This window comes from Capsicum annuum, chromosome 6 (assembly GCF_002878395.1).
Source record: "Capsicum annuum cultivar UCD-10X-F1 chromosome 6, UCD10Xv1.1, whole genome shotgun sequence".
NCBI classification, from domain to species: Eukaryota; Viridiplantae; Streptophyta; class Magnoliopsida; order Solanales; family Solanaceae; genus Capsicum; species Capsicum annuum.
Window position 1 is genome coordinate 172,576,548 of NC_061116.1, and position 18,007 is coordinate 172,594,554.

Consider the following 18,007-nt stretch of genomic DNA (forward strand, 5'->3'; position numbering starts at 1 on the left):
ATGATGAATGGTTTAAATTCTTGAACAAAAATGTGGGGTGTTATATTATCCTGCCCCCTGGGATCATTCATCCTCGAATGATGGATAGGAACTTGTTGATGCTCAAGAAGTATGGAATAAAATACGTAACCTCACAATAGGAATTCTCCCTTATCAAAACATACATAGGAATCAAGAAGAGCTTCATGACATCACCAAGTGAATCGTGTAAGCATAAAACATAAGATAATGAGACTTGACATAGGGATGATCTTGGACATGAGTTCTATGGAACATAATCATAAAAATGTAAGACATGAATTTATTTGGTGAACGTAGGTTCAGATTTACATTGACACTTAACATGAAATAAGATTTTACTATACGTAGGAATAGAAGTATTCTCCACCTTAAATGATATGGCCAAATAGCACTTCAATAAAACGACACTTCTCAACTATATTTTCTGGTATGAATAACATATTCCATTATTTCCAACTCACAATTCCCATGAAACATACATAACTACAAGTGTCCGAGTCTCACTGCAAGGTGCTTCCTTATTGAAGCCTAACTATAGTGTAAAGGTGATAGCTTAAGCTATGAGACCCTACACTTTACATCCTTTCAAGAATACTACTCTGCCTTATCACTATAATCAAATAATATCAAGTCTTAATCAAGGAGTACTAGCTACATAACCCAATGATTTGTATATCTATCACAACATTCAAGCCTATATTTGCTACACCCATTTTATGGATCTCCCCACCAAAATCTAGTAACTTCAATCACTTTCACAAAGATATTTGCCACACATTCCCTTTCTAACCATTTTACATAACGAAAGTTCATCTCTCTTTTCAATCATCACCTATAACCTTAGCTCGAGTGGTCACACTACAATAAATAACATTTACTCTCTTATCTAAAATAGTATTATACTTCCATAACCATTATTATCGTAACATGAGAAGGGTCATTGAGGGACTAGAGTGCAGGCATCAGGAATAGGAGCTGTACCTTTCAATTAGAATGTATTTTTGTTGCACTACTCAAGGTAGGGTCTGTGATGTAAGATACAATACAGTGGGCACGAAGTGCTTCAAATATCAAATGCCCAGATCATAAATAAAGGGTCGTTCGGGCATAAACATAACACAACATAAGTTCTTAGGACTAGCCACAGTGAGAAACATGAGCATATTTATCATGAGTTGTATAATAAAATTCGAGGCTCATAAATTTGAGCAATATAACAAGGATGCTTCTTGAAGCTATTGCTTCTTATTTTAAGAACCGAGAATGATCAAGAATTTACATAGATAGTATCGCTTTAGGCTAGACATAACATAAAATGAGTCGGTAACTATCATGACCCGAGACTACCCCCTAGTCATAACACAATGCTTAAAACCATAAGTGATCATAAGATAACCCATGTATTAGCATGATACATGAGCACCTGATTTAATATATATATGATTGTTAAATAACTGAGCAAAAGCATAATCATGAGATAATCTGAATAAATATGATACTATGAAAGTTTACAACATGATAAAATCTTAAGAAGGGACTTGAATTACATATAATGACTCTGACTGACTATCTATAAAGTCTCTACTTTATTGATTGTAGGTGGCTGGGACATGCCTCCAACTACCACAAATCAATACATAAGAATAATAACAATATAGTATATGAACTACAACTGACTAGAGTCCTCAAAATAAGAGAACTCATAACCCGCTAGTTGAATGCTGAGAACTACCTGACCTTGGTGTGTGGACTACATCTGGTACCTATATATGAAGGAATGTAGCCATAAACGTATATATATGGTTAGTACTTTGGAATGTACTGAGTATATGGGATATGCACTAGATCATGAAAATATTTAAAACATACTTTGAAGCTGAGGACACAAGTTAATTGCTGAAATATGCATTTTAAAATTTATCTATACATAGAGACGGTAAGTCACAATGAAATTTATAAATCATGAGCTGAAAATAATTCTGCAAGCTGGGAAGCGGTAGAAATATAAATATTGTATGTAAATCTCATTAAAAGCTGTATATGTTATAAAGTTATACTGAGGATCATGCTTGAATACTGAGTAGAAAAACATGAGCATGTAAAATGGATGCAAGACCAAGCAAAGCATGTACTGACATGATTTGAATACTGAATAATCTATAAAACTAACTGACTAAATAATCAGTAATATGATTACTTGGTCAAGAAAACCTAAACTAATATAAGCTGAGTACTGACTGAAACTATGGGAGCTATAATGTAACCGACATTTCCTAATCTAAGTTAATCGAGGTCCAACCTGTAACCCCATTTGAAAGGGTGTCAGTACCTTGCCACGGGTACCGATACTGATTGTGTGAATCTACTAAATTGGTGTCCCAAAGGAATAGAGTGTCAGTACTCTACTGACGGGTGACCCCAAAGAGATTGTTAATCCTCTACTAGCGGGTGACATCTCATAACTTATGCTGGATACGTAGTTCTGGAACTTAGGGATTTCTACTAAAGGTCTCAGTCTTCTACTGGTGGGTGAGTCTTCATCCCAAGGTTTTCTTGGTGCTAAATCCTACTCCCAATGGAACTGACACTGGGATTGATTAAAGTTAACTAAACATCACAACTATTAAGTGCTTATCATGAATATGATAATCTGAATGTAATGATAACGAATCATAATCTAAATGAATTATTACTTAAAATAGGAAACATGTACAAACATATAGGTATCAGGTATTCATTACCCTGAGCACTAAATAATAACTTAAGTACAATAACATTATCACAACCTTGTAAGGAAATTTCATAATTCATAGTCCCAAAACATAGTGCATTTGATTCAACTGATGAAAATCATGATTTTGAGTATGGGGGTATGTTAAACTTGATAGGACCACATGCTCACATGGTTTAAATTCATAATTTAACAAATTGACATGATATTAACTTGAACATAATATGAGTGATTGAGGCTTAAATCATATAATAACATAATTAACATGGAAAAAATATTGACATGACTTGAATTCAAAACTACTAAGAAAAACATAGATTAATTGCATAATTAGAATGGATATGTTCAAAAAAGAGGATAAAATTTCATACTTGAACAAAAAGGAATTTTGGGACTCAATGGGTGGAAGGAATCCATTGATAAATACCCCACATACCTTAATTGTTTGATTCCTTGAAGAAGAAGCTTGGAATTGGGACCTTGGATGCTTGAATTCTTCAGAAGAAACTTGAATTTTTGTTCTTGGGGGAAATGGGAAGGGTTTTTACGTATGATAACTGATGGAGAATGGGGCAAAATAGCATGTATTGGTTGTTTTAATTTGTGGAAGAGGAGTTTTATGTGAGGAAAATACCAAATTACCTCTAGGAAAACTGTATAAAAATTGCAAAAATTTTTAGTTGATAGCTTATCAACTAGTTGATGACTTATCAACCTAGTCGTCACTCTCTAGATGGACTTGGACACTTTCTGGTTAAGGGTGACAACTGATAGATTATCAACTAGTTGATGGCTTATCAACCTAGTTGTCACCTTTCTTAAGTGATATAGGGTATTTTCTAGTTAATCCTGATGATGAAGTTTATATCTCATCACTTAGTTGAAGGCTTATCACTCAAGTCGTCACCTTATTGACAGATGGACACTTCGAAGTAAAATGAGCATAACTTTTTACTCTGTTATCGGATTAAGGTGAAATTAGATGCGTTGGAAAGAAGACTCAAAGATATTTCATTTAGTGGGTCTTGAGCTCTCTCTCTATATATATATTATAGATGTTACACTCGTTTAAAGTTGACCCTTGTTGGATGGGATACTAAAACTCAATCAATACTAGTGTTCTCAACTCAACTTTACTCTTAAGTGTTTCCTATGACCATGATTCATATCGAAAACACTTCATACACAAGGTTAAAGGTCATGAAACTTAATTATGGCTTGACATAATCACTTTGGGGCCTTTAAACATATAGCTAATAGTTGGAAACTTATCTAAAAGCTTGTGGGGTATTACAATATCTCCCCCTTAGGATCATTCGTCCTCGAATAAAATTGTCTGCGCTGGAATACTAAGAAAATTGAGATCATGCACTGAACACTCATGAACTAAATCATATCTAAATATCTGAATTCGAAACATGATGCATAGACTGAACTGAATTCACAATTTGCATGGATGTGAATAAGTTACCTCATGGAATAGCCATACTCATGAAACTTTAGATAGTAAGACTAGATGGAAAGATGGAAAACCATAGGAGCTTATTTGTCTGATTGCTAAACTGAATTATTGGCTATATAGACTAACTCATACCAAAAGTTTATACCCAACTGGAGTATTTCTCCAATCATCTTTCCAACAAATTCTAGTAACATTAGGGAGTAAAAAATCTTAGGCATGATCTGAATAAGGAATCACAATATAGCTACAACTTTATAATGTGGAATAGAGGCCTATAAAACATAAGCTAGGTAGAATTACTATGCCTTAGGCAATGCAACTGGCCACTTTCAAGCTTAGCTACACTTCTCAAATACTCCCTCAACTATGTTTTTCCTCTCAAATACTAGGCTCATTTGATACACCTTATAATTCTCACATGGATACATATAACCATTCTAGCCAAAGTCTGAGTTGAACTACATACTCTCACCAGATTCAAGCCTAACTCAAAATCACAAGGTACTACACATAATACCATAACTTTAGTATTTACCATGGATTTAATATCCCATGTGTTTTCACAGCTCTCATCTCAAGAATAATACTCCTTACCTCAATTAACTTCAACCTCTTACTAGGAATTTACTAACACATAATATATTTATCCATATATACACAAACATAACATTCAAGCCTATCATTATAACCGCATATAAACTTCTGGTCAACCAAACCACCTTGGAATTTTACATCTCTATCAATGACAACTTTCTTGCATTATTACCAAGAAGACACACGTATAATTCTCAACTAACCATGACATATACCAAAGCTTTGCCTCAATATTCCTTCATAGTTATAGCCTTAGATAAAGCATGCATACCACAATCCTTCCCTAACGAGGAATATTTACTCTCTTTTATCTAAACCATTATTCATCACCACTATTATTTCATAAGAAAAGGTCACTGCATGGTTAGAACATGAGGACCTAAAGCATGAAACTATACATAACTTTGACACTTAAATGAGGTTATATGAATAGAGTATCAAAGGCATGATTTTATTAAAAAGATCTAAACTGAGGACACACATGACATAATTTGAATTTCGCTGGTCATTAAGGGTGCACCATGAGTTATGGGAACTGAGTATACTATAAATCATGAATACATCGGTCATGAGTTGCATGACTTGAGTTTGGAGTTCATAAATTCTTGTAATAGGAGTCGTGCTTCTGAGTGAATTGAAACTTCTTAAACTTGGAACTGGGAGAGTACATGATTCTATGGAAATTTCATGAATATAAGCTATGATCATGGAGCTGATTTGTAAGGCATGTGTAGATGTCGTGATGACTGAAGTACAAAAATTTTCACAAAGATAAGAATGGGCCAGACATATTCCTCCCCTACAGGTGTTCTACAATACACTATCATCACTACTAGAATCTGAGAACCTGACTTGGTTCTTTTTATCTATCATCTCCCCCTTAGATTTCAACCATCATTCTAAGTCTGTAGACCCCTGCAATAATCTCTAAACTGAACTACAACCACTCTACTCTAAAGTCCGAGATATAACTATACACATAAATAATAAATTCACCCTAAAAGACTGTATCTTAAAGTGCAAAGCCCACTGCTAGTACTTTCTTCTGAGATACAACTCTTAGCTTTCTACAGCCCCAAAGTCATCATATAATAACTTAAACACTTACTAACCTAGAATCTTCAGGGGTATCACCATACCCTTAGTTCATACCATCTAGAATTTCAACTTTTCTTTCTATTAGCTCAATCATCCAAGATTCAAACTTAGATTCTAACACTTAACATGGATATTCCTAAACTTTCTAATGAACTACGCTAACTTCATTCTTGAACACTCTCTTAATATATACTATCCTTAACTTTCTTTAGCTTTAGCAATCATCATCACATACTTACACCCTTCTCGACAACATACTTGCCTCACTAATCACATAATATGCCTCTTTTCCTACATAGCCTACTAATATACTATATCATATACTACATTACTAGCCTCATTCACACTTAACAACTCAAAGGTACTGTCTAAGCACACACAATTTAAAAAATCAGAAATAATACAATCCTATATCACCTTGGGTACACATCTGGATCATACCCATATCATCATACTTAATTTCAAATCAATAAACTTAAATTCTTGTATATACTGTTTCAAGCCTACTTGTTCACCTTTCATAAAACTACCACTATAGATGCATAATTAACTAAATTTAGATAAACACTATCCCAATTTACTGTTGCTAAACTTTTGGGTTCATGCTTCTAACTCTAGATCATATGCTATTATAGGATTCTAAGAAGGGATCTGTGAGCACATCTGACTTTGGCTTAGTGCAGGATTTTCATGAGCATGATTGAAACCCTTAAAACTTTGAAACACAAAGGCACTGATGAGATCCCTTTTGAGCCCACATGTAATCCTATAACTGTCCGTAGAGATTGTCTGAGGAAACTCTATTAGTAGAAATTTAAGCTTAACTATTTCTGTTACCCAAAATAAAGGCAGGGTTGGCATAAATGGAGAAATGTAAGATTTTGAATAAGTTTCTTAGAGAACATCTCTACTGCATGATTTGAGACATGAAAGAAGGGAATATTTCTTAAATGCCCTTTAGCCTCCCGAAAAAAGTACAGTCATCTCCGTACCATTTTGATAGACACTACTAGATACGACTTCATAGACACCCTAGGAAACTTGAACCTTGTGCTCTGACACCAAGTTTGTCACGAGCCAAGACTACCCCCTAGTCGTAACATGGTGCTTAGAACCACAAGTGATCCCAAGCTAACCCATGTACTGGCATGATACTTAAGCAACCGATTTGATATATATATATATATATATATATATATATATGAATGTTAAATAACTAAGCGTATAATCATGAGATAATCTGAATAAATATGATACTATAAAAGTTTGCAACATGATAAAATCTTAAGAAGGGACTTGAATCACATAAAATAATTCTGACTGACTAGCTATGAAGCCTCTACTATACTGATTGTAGGTGGATGGGACATGCCTCCAACTATCACAAATTAATACATAAGAATAATAACAATATAATATATGAACTGCAATTGACTGGAGTCCCTGAAATAAGAGAACTTATCACCTGCTAGTTGAATGCTGAGAACTATCTAGCCCTGGTGTGTAGACTGCATCTGGTACCTACATTATGAAGGAATATAGCCACAAATACATATGTGGTCATTACTTTGGAATGTACTGAGTATATAGGATATGCACTAAACATAGAAATATTTAAAATATGCTTTAAAGTCGAGGAAATAAGTTAGTTGCTGAAATATGCATTTTAAAACATGTTTGTGCATAGAGACGATAAGTCACAGTGAAATTTATAAATCATGAGCTAAAAATAATTCTTTAATATGGGAAGCGGTAAAAATATGAATGTTGTATGTAAATCTCATGTAAAGCTTGATATGTTGTAAAGTTGTACTAAGGATCATGTATGAATAATGAGCATGTAAAATGAATGCAAGACCAAGCAAAGCATGTACTGACATGATCTGAATAATCTATAAACCTAACTGACTGAATAACTGGTAATCTGATTACTTCGTCAAGAAAACCTGAATTGATATAAACTGAGTACTAACTGAAACTGTGGGAGCTATGATATAACCAACATTCCCCAATCTAAGCTAATCAGAGTCCAACATATAACCCTAGTTAGAAGGGTGTCAGTACCTTGCCATGGGTACTGATACTGGCTGTGTGAATCCTTGAAACTGGTGTCCCAAAGAAATAGGGTGTCAGTCCTACCAGGTAACCCCTAAGAGATTGTCAGTCCTCTACTGGCAGGTGACATCTCATAACCTACGATGGCTACATAGTTCTAGAACTTTGGGACTACTACTAATAGTCTAGTCCTCTACTGGCTGGTGAGCCTTCATCCCTAGGTTCGCTTGGTTCTAGATCGTACTCCTAACTAAACTGACACTGGGACTGATTAAAGTTAACTGGATATCATAATTGTTAAGTGCTCATCATGAATGTGACAATCTGAATGTGATGATAATGAATTATGATCTGACTGATGACTTGTTACTTAAAATAGTAAACATGTACAAAAATATAGGTATCGGGTATTCATAACCCTCCAGCACTGAATAATAACTTAAGTAAAATTACATCATAGCAAACTTGTAAGAAAATTTCATAATTTGTCATCCCAAAACATAGTGCATTTGACTCAACTGATGAAAATCATGATTTTGAGTATGAGGGTGTGTTAAACTTGATAGGACAATATGTTCACATGGTTTAAATTCTTAATTTAACAAATTGACATGGTATTAATTTGAACATAGTATGTGTGATTATGACTTAAATCATATAAGAGCATAATTGACATGGTAAAACTTATTGACATAGTTGAATTCAAAACTACTAAGGAAAACATGGATTAATTGCATAATTAGAATAGATATTTTCACAAAAAAGGATAAAATTTCATACTTGAATAAAAAGGGATTTTGGGACTCAATGGGTGGAAGGAACTCATTGATTAATACCCCACATACCTTAATTGTTTGAATCTTTGAAGAAGAAGCTTGGAATTGGGACCTTGGATGTTTGAATTCTTCAGAAGAAACTTGAATTTTTGTTCTTGGAGGAAAGAGGAAGAGTTTTTACGTTTGATAGCTGATGGAGAATGGGGCAAAATAGCATGTATTAGAGGTTTTAATTCATGAAAAGGGAATTAACTGTGAGAAAAAGAACAAATTACCCCTAAGAAAACTGAATAAGAATTGTAGGAATTTTTGTTGATGACTTATCAACCTAGTCGTCACCCTTTAGCTGGACTTGGACACTTTTTGGTTAAGGGTGATGACTTGGTTGATAGCTTATCAATTAGTTGATAGCTTATCAACCTAGTTGTCACCTTTCCTAAGTAATATTGGGTATTTTCTAGTTAAGGCTGACGACGAGGTTGATAGGTCCTTACTTAGTTGATGGCTTATCACTCAAGCCATCACCTTGTTGACAGACGGACACTCCGAAGTAAAATGAGCATAACTTTCTACTCCGCTATTGGATTAAGGTGAAATCAGAAGCGATGGAAATAAGACTCAAAGAGATATCATTTGGTGGCTCTTGAGCTCCAAAACTCTATATATTTTATATGTTAAACTCGTTTAAAGTTTACCCTTGTAGGATAGGATACTAAAACTCAATCGATGCTAGTGTTTTTAACTCAACTTTGCTCTAAGTGCTTTCTATGATCATAATTCACATCAAAAGCACTTCATACACAAGGTTAAAGGTCATGAAACTTAATTATGGATTGGCATAGTTTCTTTGGGGCCTTTAAACATATAACGAATAGTTGAAAACTTATCTAGGATCTTGTGGGGTATTATAGTAACATACAAAAAGTATAGTTTCTTAGAACTAATCATAAAGTGAGACATAGGTTTATGGATCATGAACTTTATAACATAAATCTTGTGTAATTGAAAGGTTGGATTTCTAAGAGTCGTTATTACTTATAGTTTAGAGGTTAGAGCACGAACATAAGTTGTTTAGGGAATTCTGACCTTACGCATAGACATGACTTGAATATATAAGATGTTGGTCGAATGTCTTCTTAAACCAAAGTAGGAGGAATTTTCTAGAATTAGAGTAGATTTATCATGACTCTTTCCTGAAACTCTCCACCATGAGAAAATTCAAGATCAGCCTTAGTTTACTATCTACCTCTTAGCTCAAAGGTCACTATCCTAAACTTGTAAACATATCCTCTCATTAAATTTATAAGAACAACACTTAGCACCTTGGGGGTATCCCTATACACATAACTGTTAGACCCTCCCTAATAAACTATTATAGAAAAAGTACTAACTTCGTGCTATGACATTTCTTCCAAGGGCACAATGCTTAACTTCCTCTAGCCTCTTTACGTAATGTCCAAAGAGTACACCTTGGATGTCACACGGTGTTTACAGTCACAAGTGACCACATGTTAACCCATGAGTTGGTACCTGCTGTGAGCACTGAACAAACTGATAACAAAGGATACACATATATGGAAAACAAAGATGGACACGCCATAATGTTTAAACATTTAAAAATATCTTTAAATTAATATGCCTAAGAAATAATGACTGAAAACAATGTTGTAAAGACTGTCAATAACAACTGATAACTGACTAACTGTCTGAAAGTGTATGAAAGCCTTTAACTAACTGACTGTGGAATTGATGGGACAAGTCCCCAACTAACGTCGGCTGACTATTGAACTGAAATAAACCTAAATGGTCTTTGGAATATAAGGACTCACCACTGCTGTTGCTACTGATGCGCTGGGAGGTCTAGGTGTGGTCGTGAATATGAGCATCCAAACCTATGATATGATACATTATAGCACAAGAAATAAGTATGCGGTTAGTACTTTGGATGTACTGGTATGCCAGATGGGGTTAGGCTGATATATATGGGCTTATGTACTTGAATAATAGCTGACTAAATGAATAACATGAGATAACTTATACATGATATACATGAAAGATGTAAAATCTATGGATGCATGACCAAGCATATAACATGATACTGAAATAGCCTATAAACTGAAGTACTGAAATACTGACACTGAATAACTGATAATTGTATGCTATGGTCAAACAAACTGGAAACTGAACTCTATGCTGAATACTTAACTGAGACTGTAGGAGGTATCATCTAATCGACGTGCCCCAATATGAGCTAATTGGGGTCCAACCTGTGACCCCAGTCTGAAGGGTGTCAGTACCATGCCACGGGTATTAACACTAGCTGTGTGGATCCACTAAAATACCGAAAGACTAAAGAGTCACTCTCTACTGAAAGGTGCTCTGGTGAGATGTGTCAACCCTTAACTGGCAGGTTAATATCTCAAATCTACGTTGGCTATATAGTTTTGGAATGCAGGGACTGCTGCTAAAAGTCACACCCTCAATTGGCAGGTGAGTCCCCATCCCTGGGTTCTCTCAGTGCTAAATTCTACTCCCAACTGAACTGACACGAATTAATGAACTAATCTAAGTTTGACCGATATAATAACTGGATAAACTGTTAATACTCTAAGATATCTGAAACCATTCTGAAAGTACTGAGACTAAGTAAACAACTAAGTTTTTTGAGTATTCACAACCCCCAGGACTCGGTAGAAATATCAATAAGAACACATGGGAGTATTTGATACCATAATAAGTAAGCATTATCCCAAAATCATTACTTAGGTATTTCACCAAACAATTAAGGGTCATGAGTTAAAGCATGGAGATAGTTTAAAATATGTGATAGAAACATAATTTTAATACTAAAATTACGGCTTAAGGATTTAACATGCAATTTTTATCCTTCAAACATGTCAAGAGCTAATTCCAACGAAAACATATGTAAACATGGAATAAAAATCAAAATTCATGGAAGTTCATGGATACAATTCATATTAACATGTAAATATCATTATTTAAACTTTAAAGCAGATTCTTAGACTCTATGGGTGAAAAGGACCCATGAATGAATATATGACATACCTTCGTTGTAGAATTCGTGAGAGTCTTAGTGAATTTCTTAAAGATTGATCTTGAATGTTGAAAGGGCTAGGGTTTGTTCTTGAGAGGAAATGTTTTCAATTGAGAGAAAATCTAAAACAAGAGGTAAATAATGCTATTTTAAGACTCTAATCCCGTGTTATGGCTGAGATAAAGTGAGGGAAAAAGACTAAAATACCCTCATAGACCCAAAATTAATTAAGATGAACGTGGCCAGTGACTCGATAAGTGACGTATCGTGTTGCACCCCACTAATGCGATAAGTAGCACGACGACCATATTGCACTGACTCGCTGGTTTGAACATCCAAACAAGCCTCACACCTCGCCCGAAAAATCTAAAACTTACCCGAGACATGCTATCGACCACCCCAATCATGAATCAACTTAAAAATCGACATTCTAAGGTTGGGAAGTTTGGAATTAAAATCGTCAAAGTTTAAGGGGATTTGGAAATGACTAAGTCTTAACACTAGTGAACTTTTCTAAGTCTTAGAATCCTTTAGCTTGCAAGAGTGAGCTGAAACGAGTTAGGATCTTGCAGGGTCTTACAATATCTCCCCCTTGGGAGCATTCATCCTCGAATAAGACTGGTTAAGTTGAGAATTTTTGAGGTATTGAGATCACATGCGGAATATGCACAACTAAAATGTGATTTCATGACTGAGTTTGAACATGGTGACTGACTCAACTGGTTCGTGAATGCATGCAATGACATGAATGTGATTATATGGCTGGAAATGAGAATGGAAAAGAGATAATCTAAGGGAAAACTGTTACATTAAACTGAAATTTGAGTTTGTGGAAAAGAGGTGAGGGTACTTGGTTGTCATATCTGCTTCTGCTTTCCAAGTAGCTCCCTCAACAGACTTATTCCACCATAAAACTGTAACCAAGGAAACTTCTTTGTTCCTTAATCTTCGAATCTGACGATCTAGGATCTCAACTGGGATCTCTTTGTAAGAAAAGGCCATCCTAAACATCTGTACTTTCTAAGGAAACAGCTACAGCTGGATCACCAATACACTTGTTTAATAAAGAAACATAGAATACTGGGTGAACGGATGCCAAATCTACAGGCAACTTAAGCTCATAAGATATTTGGCTCAAGATTTTGTAAGGGCCAACATATCGAGGACTAAGCTTTCCCTTCTTGCCAAACTTCTAAACTCCCTTTATAGGAGAGATTTTCAAATAAACCAAGTCTCCAACTGCAAACTCGATATCCCTCCTACGCATATCTGCATATGATTTCTAACGGCTTTAGGCTATCTTAAGCCTCCCTCTAATTACCTGAACTTTCTCCACTGCATCAAATACTGGATCTGGCCCTATCAACACAATCTCACCTACCTTAAACCAACCAATAGGATATCTACATCTCCTCCCATATAGAGCCTCAAATGGAGCCATCTAAGTACTGGAATGATAGTTGTTATTGTAGGCATATTCAATCAATGTCAAGTGATCGTCCCAACTGCCCTGAAAGTTGATAACACAAGCTCTCAACATGTCCTATTAGTTCTGAATAGTTCTCTCTGCTTGACATCTGCCTAAGGGTGAAAGACTGACTGAGATAAACTTGAGTACCAAGACCCTTCTGAAAAGCTTTCCAAAAGAGAGAGGTAAACTGAGTACCTCTACTTGAAATGATGGACAATGGGACTCCATGCAACCTAACCAACTCTCTAATATAGATCTTGGCATAATCCTCGGCTGAATAAGAAGTATGGACTGGCAAGAAATGGGCTAATTTGGTCATTCTGTCTACAATAACCCAAATTAAATCATGCTGATGACATGAACAAAGCAACCTTGTCACAAAGTCCATGTTCACCTCTTCCCACTTCTAAGTGGGGATGCTGAACTCCTGCATAGTACCAGTAAGTCTTTGGTGCTCAACCTTGACCTTCTGATAATTAGCACACTTGGCTACAAACTTTGCAATATTCTTTTTCATACCGCTCAATCAATATATTTCCCGCAAATTACAGTACTTATTAGCATCTCCTGGGTAAATAGAGTAACGCACACCATGCGCTTCTGGAAGAATTCAGTGTCTCAAACCATCTACACCTGGTACACATAGTCTATCTTATCAACGCAACACACCATCTCCCCCTTGGGATAAAACCTTTACTTTATGATCTCTGGTTGACTCCTTTAACCTAACTAGAGTGGGATCCCTATCTTGCTTTTCTTCCACTTTGGAAACCAAAGAAGATTCTGAACTATTATGTACCCATACACTACCCTCATCTAAGTCAACCAAAAGAACGCCTAACCTAGCCAACTGATGAACCTCCTAAACTAACTTCTTCTTATCATTCTCAACATGAGCGACACTGCTTATAGATAATCTACTAAGGGCATCTTCTACTACATTGGCCTTGCCCAGATAATACAAAACACTCATATCATAGTTTTTCAACAATTCTAACCACCTTCTCCGATGAAGATTTAACTCCCTCTGTAAAAACACATACTGCAAACTCTTATGGTCCATGAACATATCAACTTGCACCCATACAGATAATGCCTCTATATTTTCAAGGCAAACATAACCACTGCTAACTAAAGATCACCGGTAGGATAACTTCTCTCATGGGGCTTAAGCTGTCTAGAGGCATAGACTATGACCTTACCTCTCTGCATTAAAACACACCTCAAACCAACTCTAAAACCATTATAGTAAACAACAAACCCATCTAAACCATCTGGCAAGGTCAAAACTAGGGCTGAGGTGAGTCGAGTCTTCAACTCCTGAAAACTCTTCTCACAAGAATCTGCCCACTGAAACTTGACTTTCTTTTGAGTTAATCTGGACATGGGGGATGTAATAGATAAAAAAACTTCAACAAATCATTGATAATATCCAACCAAACCTAAGAAACTCCCGATATTTGATGGAGAAATGGATCTGGGCTAATTTCTTACTGCTTCAGTATTTTGAGGGTGGACTCTAATGACATCATCAAAAATAATATGGCCAAGGAAAAATACTTATCTTAGACAAAACTCGCACTTACTAAATTTCGTGAGAAACTGATAGGCTCTAAGAGTCTGTAATACTATTCTGAGGTGGTCTGCATAATCATTTTCACTACAGGAATAGATAAGGATATCATCTATGAAGACTATAATGAACATGTCCAAGTACTGTTTGAACACTCAATTCATAAAGTCCATGAAAGTTGCTAGGGAATTTGTTAGACCAAATAACATGACTAAAAATTCAAAGTGACCATACCGAGTTCTAAAAGCTATTTTTGGAATGTCACATTCTCTGACTCTGAGCTGATGATAGCAGGATCTGAGGTCGATCTTAGAGAAATAACTGGCACCCTAAATTTGGTTGAACAGGTCATCAATTTTGGGTAGTGGGTACTTATTCTTGATTGTGACTTTGTTCAACTGACGGTAATCGATGCACATTCTAAGAGAAAAATTTTTCTTTCACACGAAAATGATTGGAGCGCCCTATGGGGAAACACTAGGCTTGATGAATCCCTTATCTAAGAGATCTTTCAACTATTATTTTAACTTCCTAAGCTCTGATGGAGCAATTCTATAGGAAGGAATAAATATAGGTTGGGTATCTGGAAGAAGGTCTATTTTAAAGTTAATTTCCCTTTCGAAAGGCACTCCGAGAAGATCTTTGAGAAACACATTTGGAAATTCCCTCACTACTTAAACTGACTTAAGATTTGGAGTCTCTGTACTATAGTCTTTAACTCAAACAATATGGTAGACACATCCTTGGAATATTATTTTCTCGCTCTAAGGTACGAAACAAGCAGACCCCTAAGTGATAAAGTACTACCCCCATTCAAGAATTGGTTCACTTGGAAACTTTTTGAAGTACTACCCCTCCATTCAAGAATTAGTTCATTTGGAAACTTTTTGAAGTACTACCCCTATACAATTTGCTAAAGTACTACCCCTATATAATTTAAGTCATTCTACATACTTTTTGAAGGAGGAAAATTGAATAAGAACCTTAAGTTTGGAATCTACAAGCTTTGGAATTGATAAATCCTTCTTAATGTTCTTGGGAGGAAGAGAATGAGGAATTTGGGAGATTCTACTAGTTTAGGACAACTTTAGGGCTATAAAAATGGATTGGGGGAGTTATAGGGGGTAAAGGACCATTTTGCCCTTGATTTAATAAGGAAAAAACATATTTTAACAACTGGGAAGGGAGGGTCATACTGCGGGCCCCATCACATTGCTCTATCTGTACCCCACGACCCCATTCGCACCACATAAACATTGCCTCACATGGCCATCATACACCCTGGACAGTGTCTTACTAAAATGCTCATAACCTTTTAATCTAAATTTAGATTGACAAACGATCAGTAGTTTTGAAAAGAAGACTCAAAGATATTTAATTTTATATATAGTAGGCCACATAACTCGTTATAGTCTAGGAGTAATAGTCATTGAAAGTTGACCTAATTAAAATTATGAACTAAAATTCAATAGGTAAAAAAGTTCTCAACTCAATTTTGAGCTAAGAGATGTTTATGAATTCAATCCATTTTCAAAGATTTTCCCACCCTAAAGAATTGATATTCACGCTTATATCTAAATAGAAATCATTGGGTTTAGGTCTATACACATAAAATGAACGATTCAAATTCTAGCTAAAAAATGTGTGGTGTTACACAATCTCTTAAAAATACGAATCACTATGGAAAATATTGAAGAAGACAAAAGTCCAAAAGGTTTGACTGTGTTTTAAATAAAAAAGAGCTATTTGTCAAAGTTGGATTATTTGCATAATCTAGACATACAGATGGGCCAGTCTCAAGGGCACAATTTGGGCCTAAGATTTTGGAGCTCAATTACAAGCAAGCAAAGGCCCAAATACAGAGAAAACAAATAGGAGAAATTATAGGAACTTACAAACTTAAGACATAATTACAAGAAATAACTACACTTTCACAAAATTATATTTTATAGCAAAAGTAGCATTTTTTGCCCATTAACTCTACACATGCGTGTTTCACTCTTTTTTTCTATTTTCACTCTATTATTTTATGTCTCTCCAATTTAACCATATCTTTTTCTTTTTCAATCCATTATTTTACTTCTCTCCAATATCACCTTTTTTTTAAATTGCGCATATTTTTCTCATATTATAGATCAATATCCTGCTTCATCAAATTTTTAAATTCGGATTCCAAATTATTCCCAAATTGAAATTATACGTCTTTGAAGTCTCCGCCAGCTGCTCTGAGTTCCACCGATTGCCGCTAATCGTTCATCTTCCTCATCGTCAGGTAAGTTTCATTATTATTGTATTTTTTTCAATGAAACATTGAAGATTAAGAAAAATTTTGACTACCAAATATACATTGAAAAAACTCAACTGCATACATCATAATTGAATTTGGAACTAATTCGAAACTTAATTTTGACCTGTTGAACATGCAATTTGAAATATTATTCTCTATATTTGAAGTTTTTGAACTTCACGTGGAATGTTCTTAGTTTAGTTTAAAGTAGTATCTATATTTGAATTCTTATTAGCTTATAGGTGATGTGCAATATATGTTCTGATCCATATGTATATTACCATACAAAAAATATAAAATATGACTGTAATATGTATTTACGAAATACATATCAAATTCATACTAAAAAGTAACAAACATAACTATGTTATATATCTTCATATGTATTTGCAAAATATAAAGGTGACACATATAAAACAAGAAAATACAAATGCATATCTTAAACAGTAACAAATACAACTATATATATATATATATAATGTATTCTGTAAATACATATACAGAGCTATATATATTTTGTTTTGTAATGTAATATGTATTATGTAAAAAAAAAATATGCATACTATGTGTTTTGTATTTTTTCTTTTGAAAAGTACATGTAATATAGATTTGTGTCATTATTTTGTTCTATAGGTGCCGCATGATCAAATATTCATGGAAAGAGTACTTCCAAGATTTGCACCACATATAGGATGACGCAGAGTCAATGATATTGAAGAACGTATTAAGGGAATGTTATCAAAGGAGCAGTACAAGATTTTTTTTCGTAAGAATATTTGTGACACCTACATAAAGAAGAAGAAATGTGTAGTTCAACTGCAATTAGACAGTTGTATTATGTCACAAATGTATTATAAAATTTTTGGGGGTATGTGTATGTATTT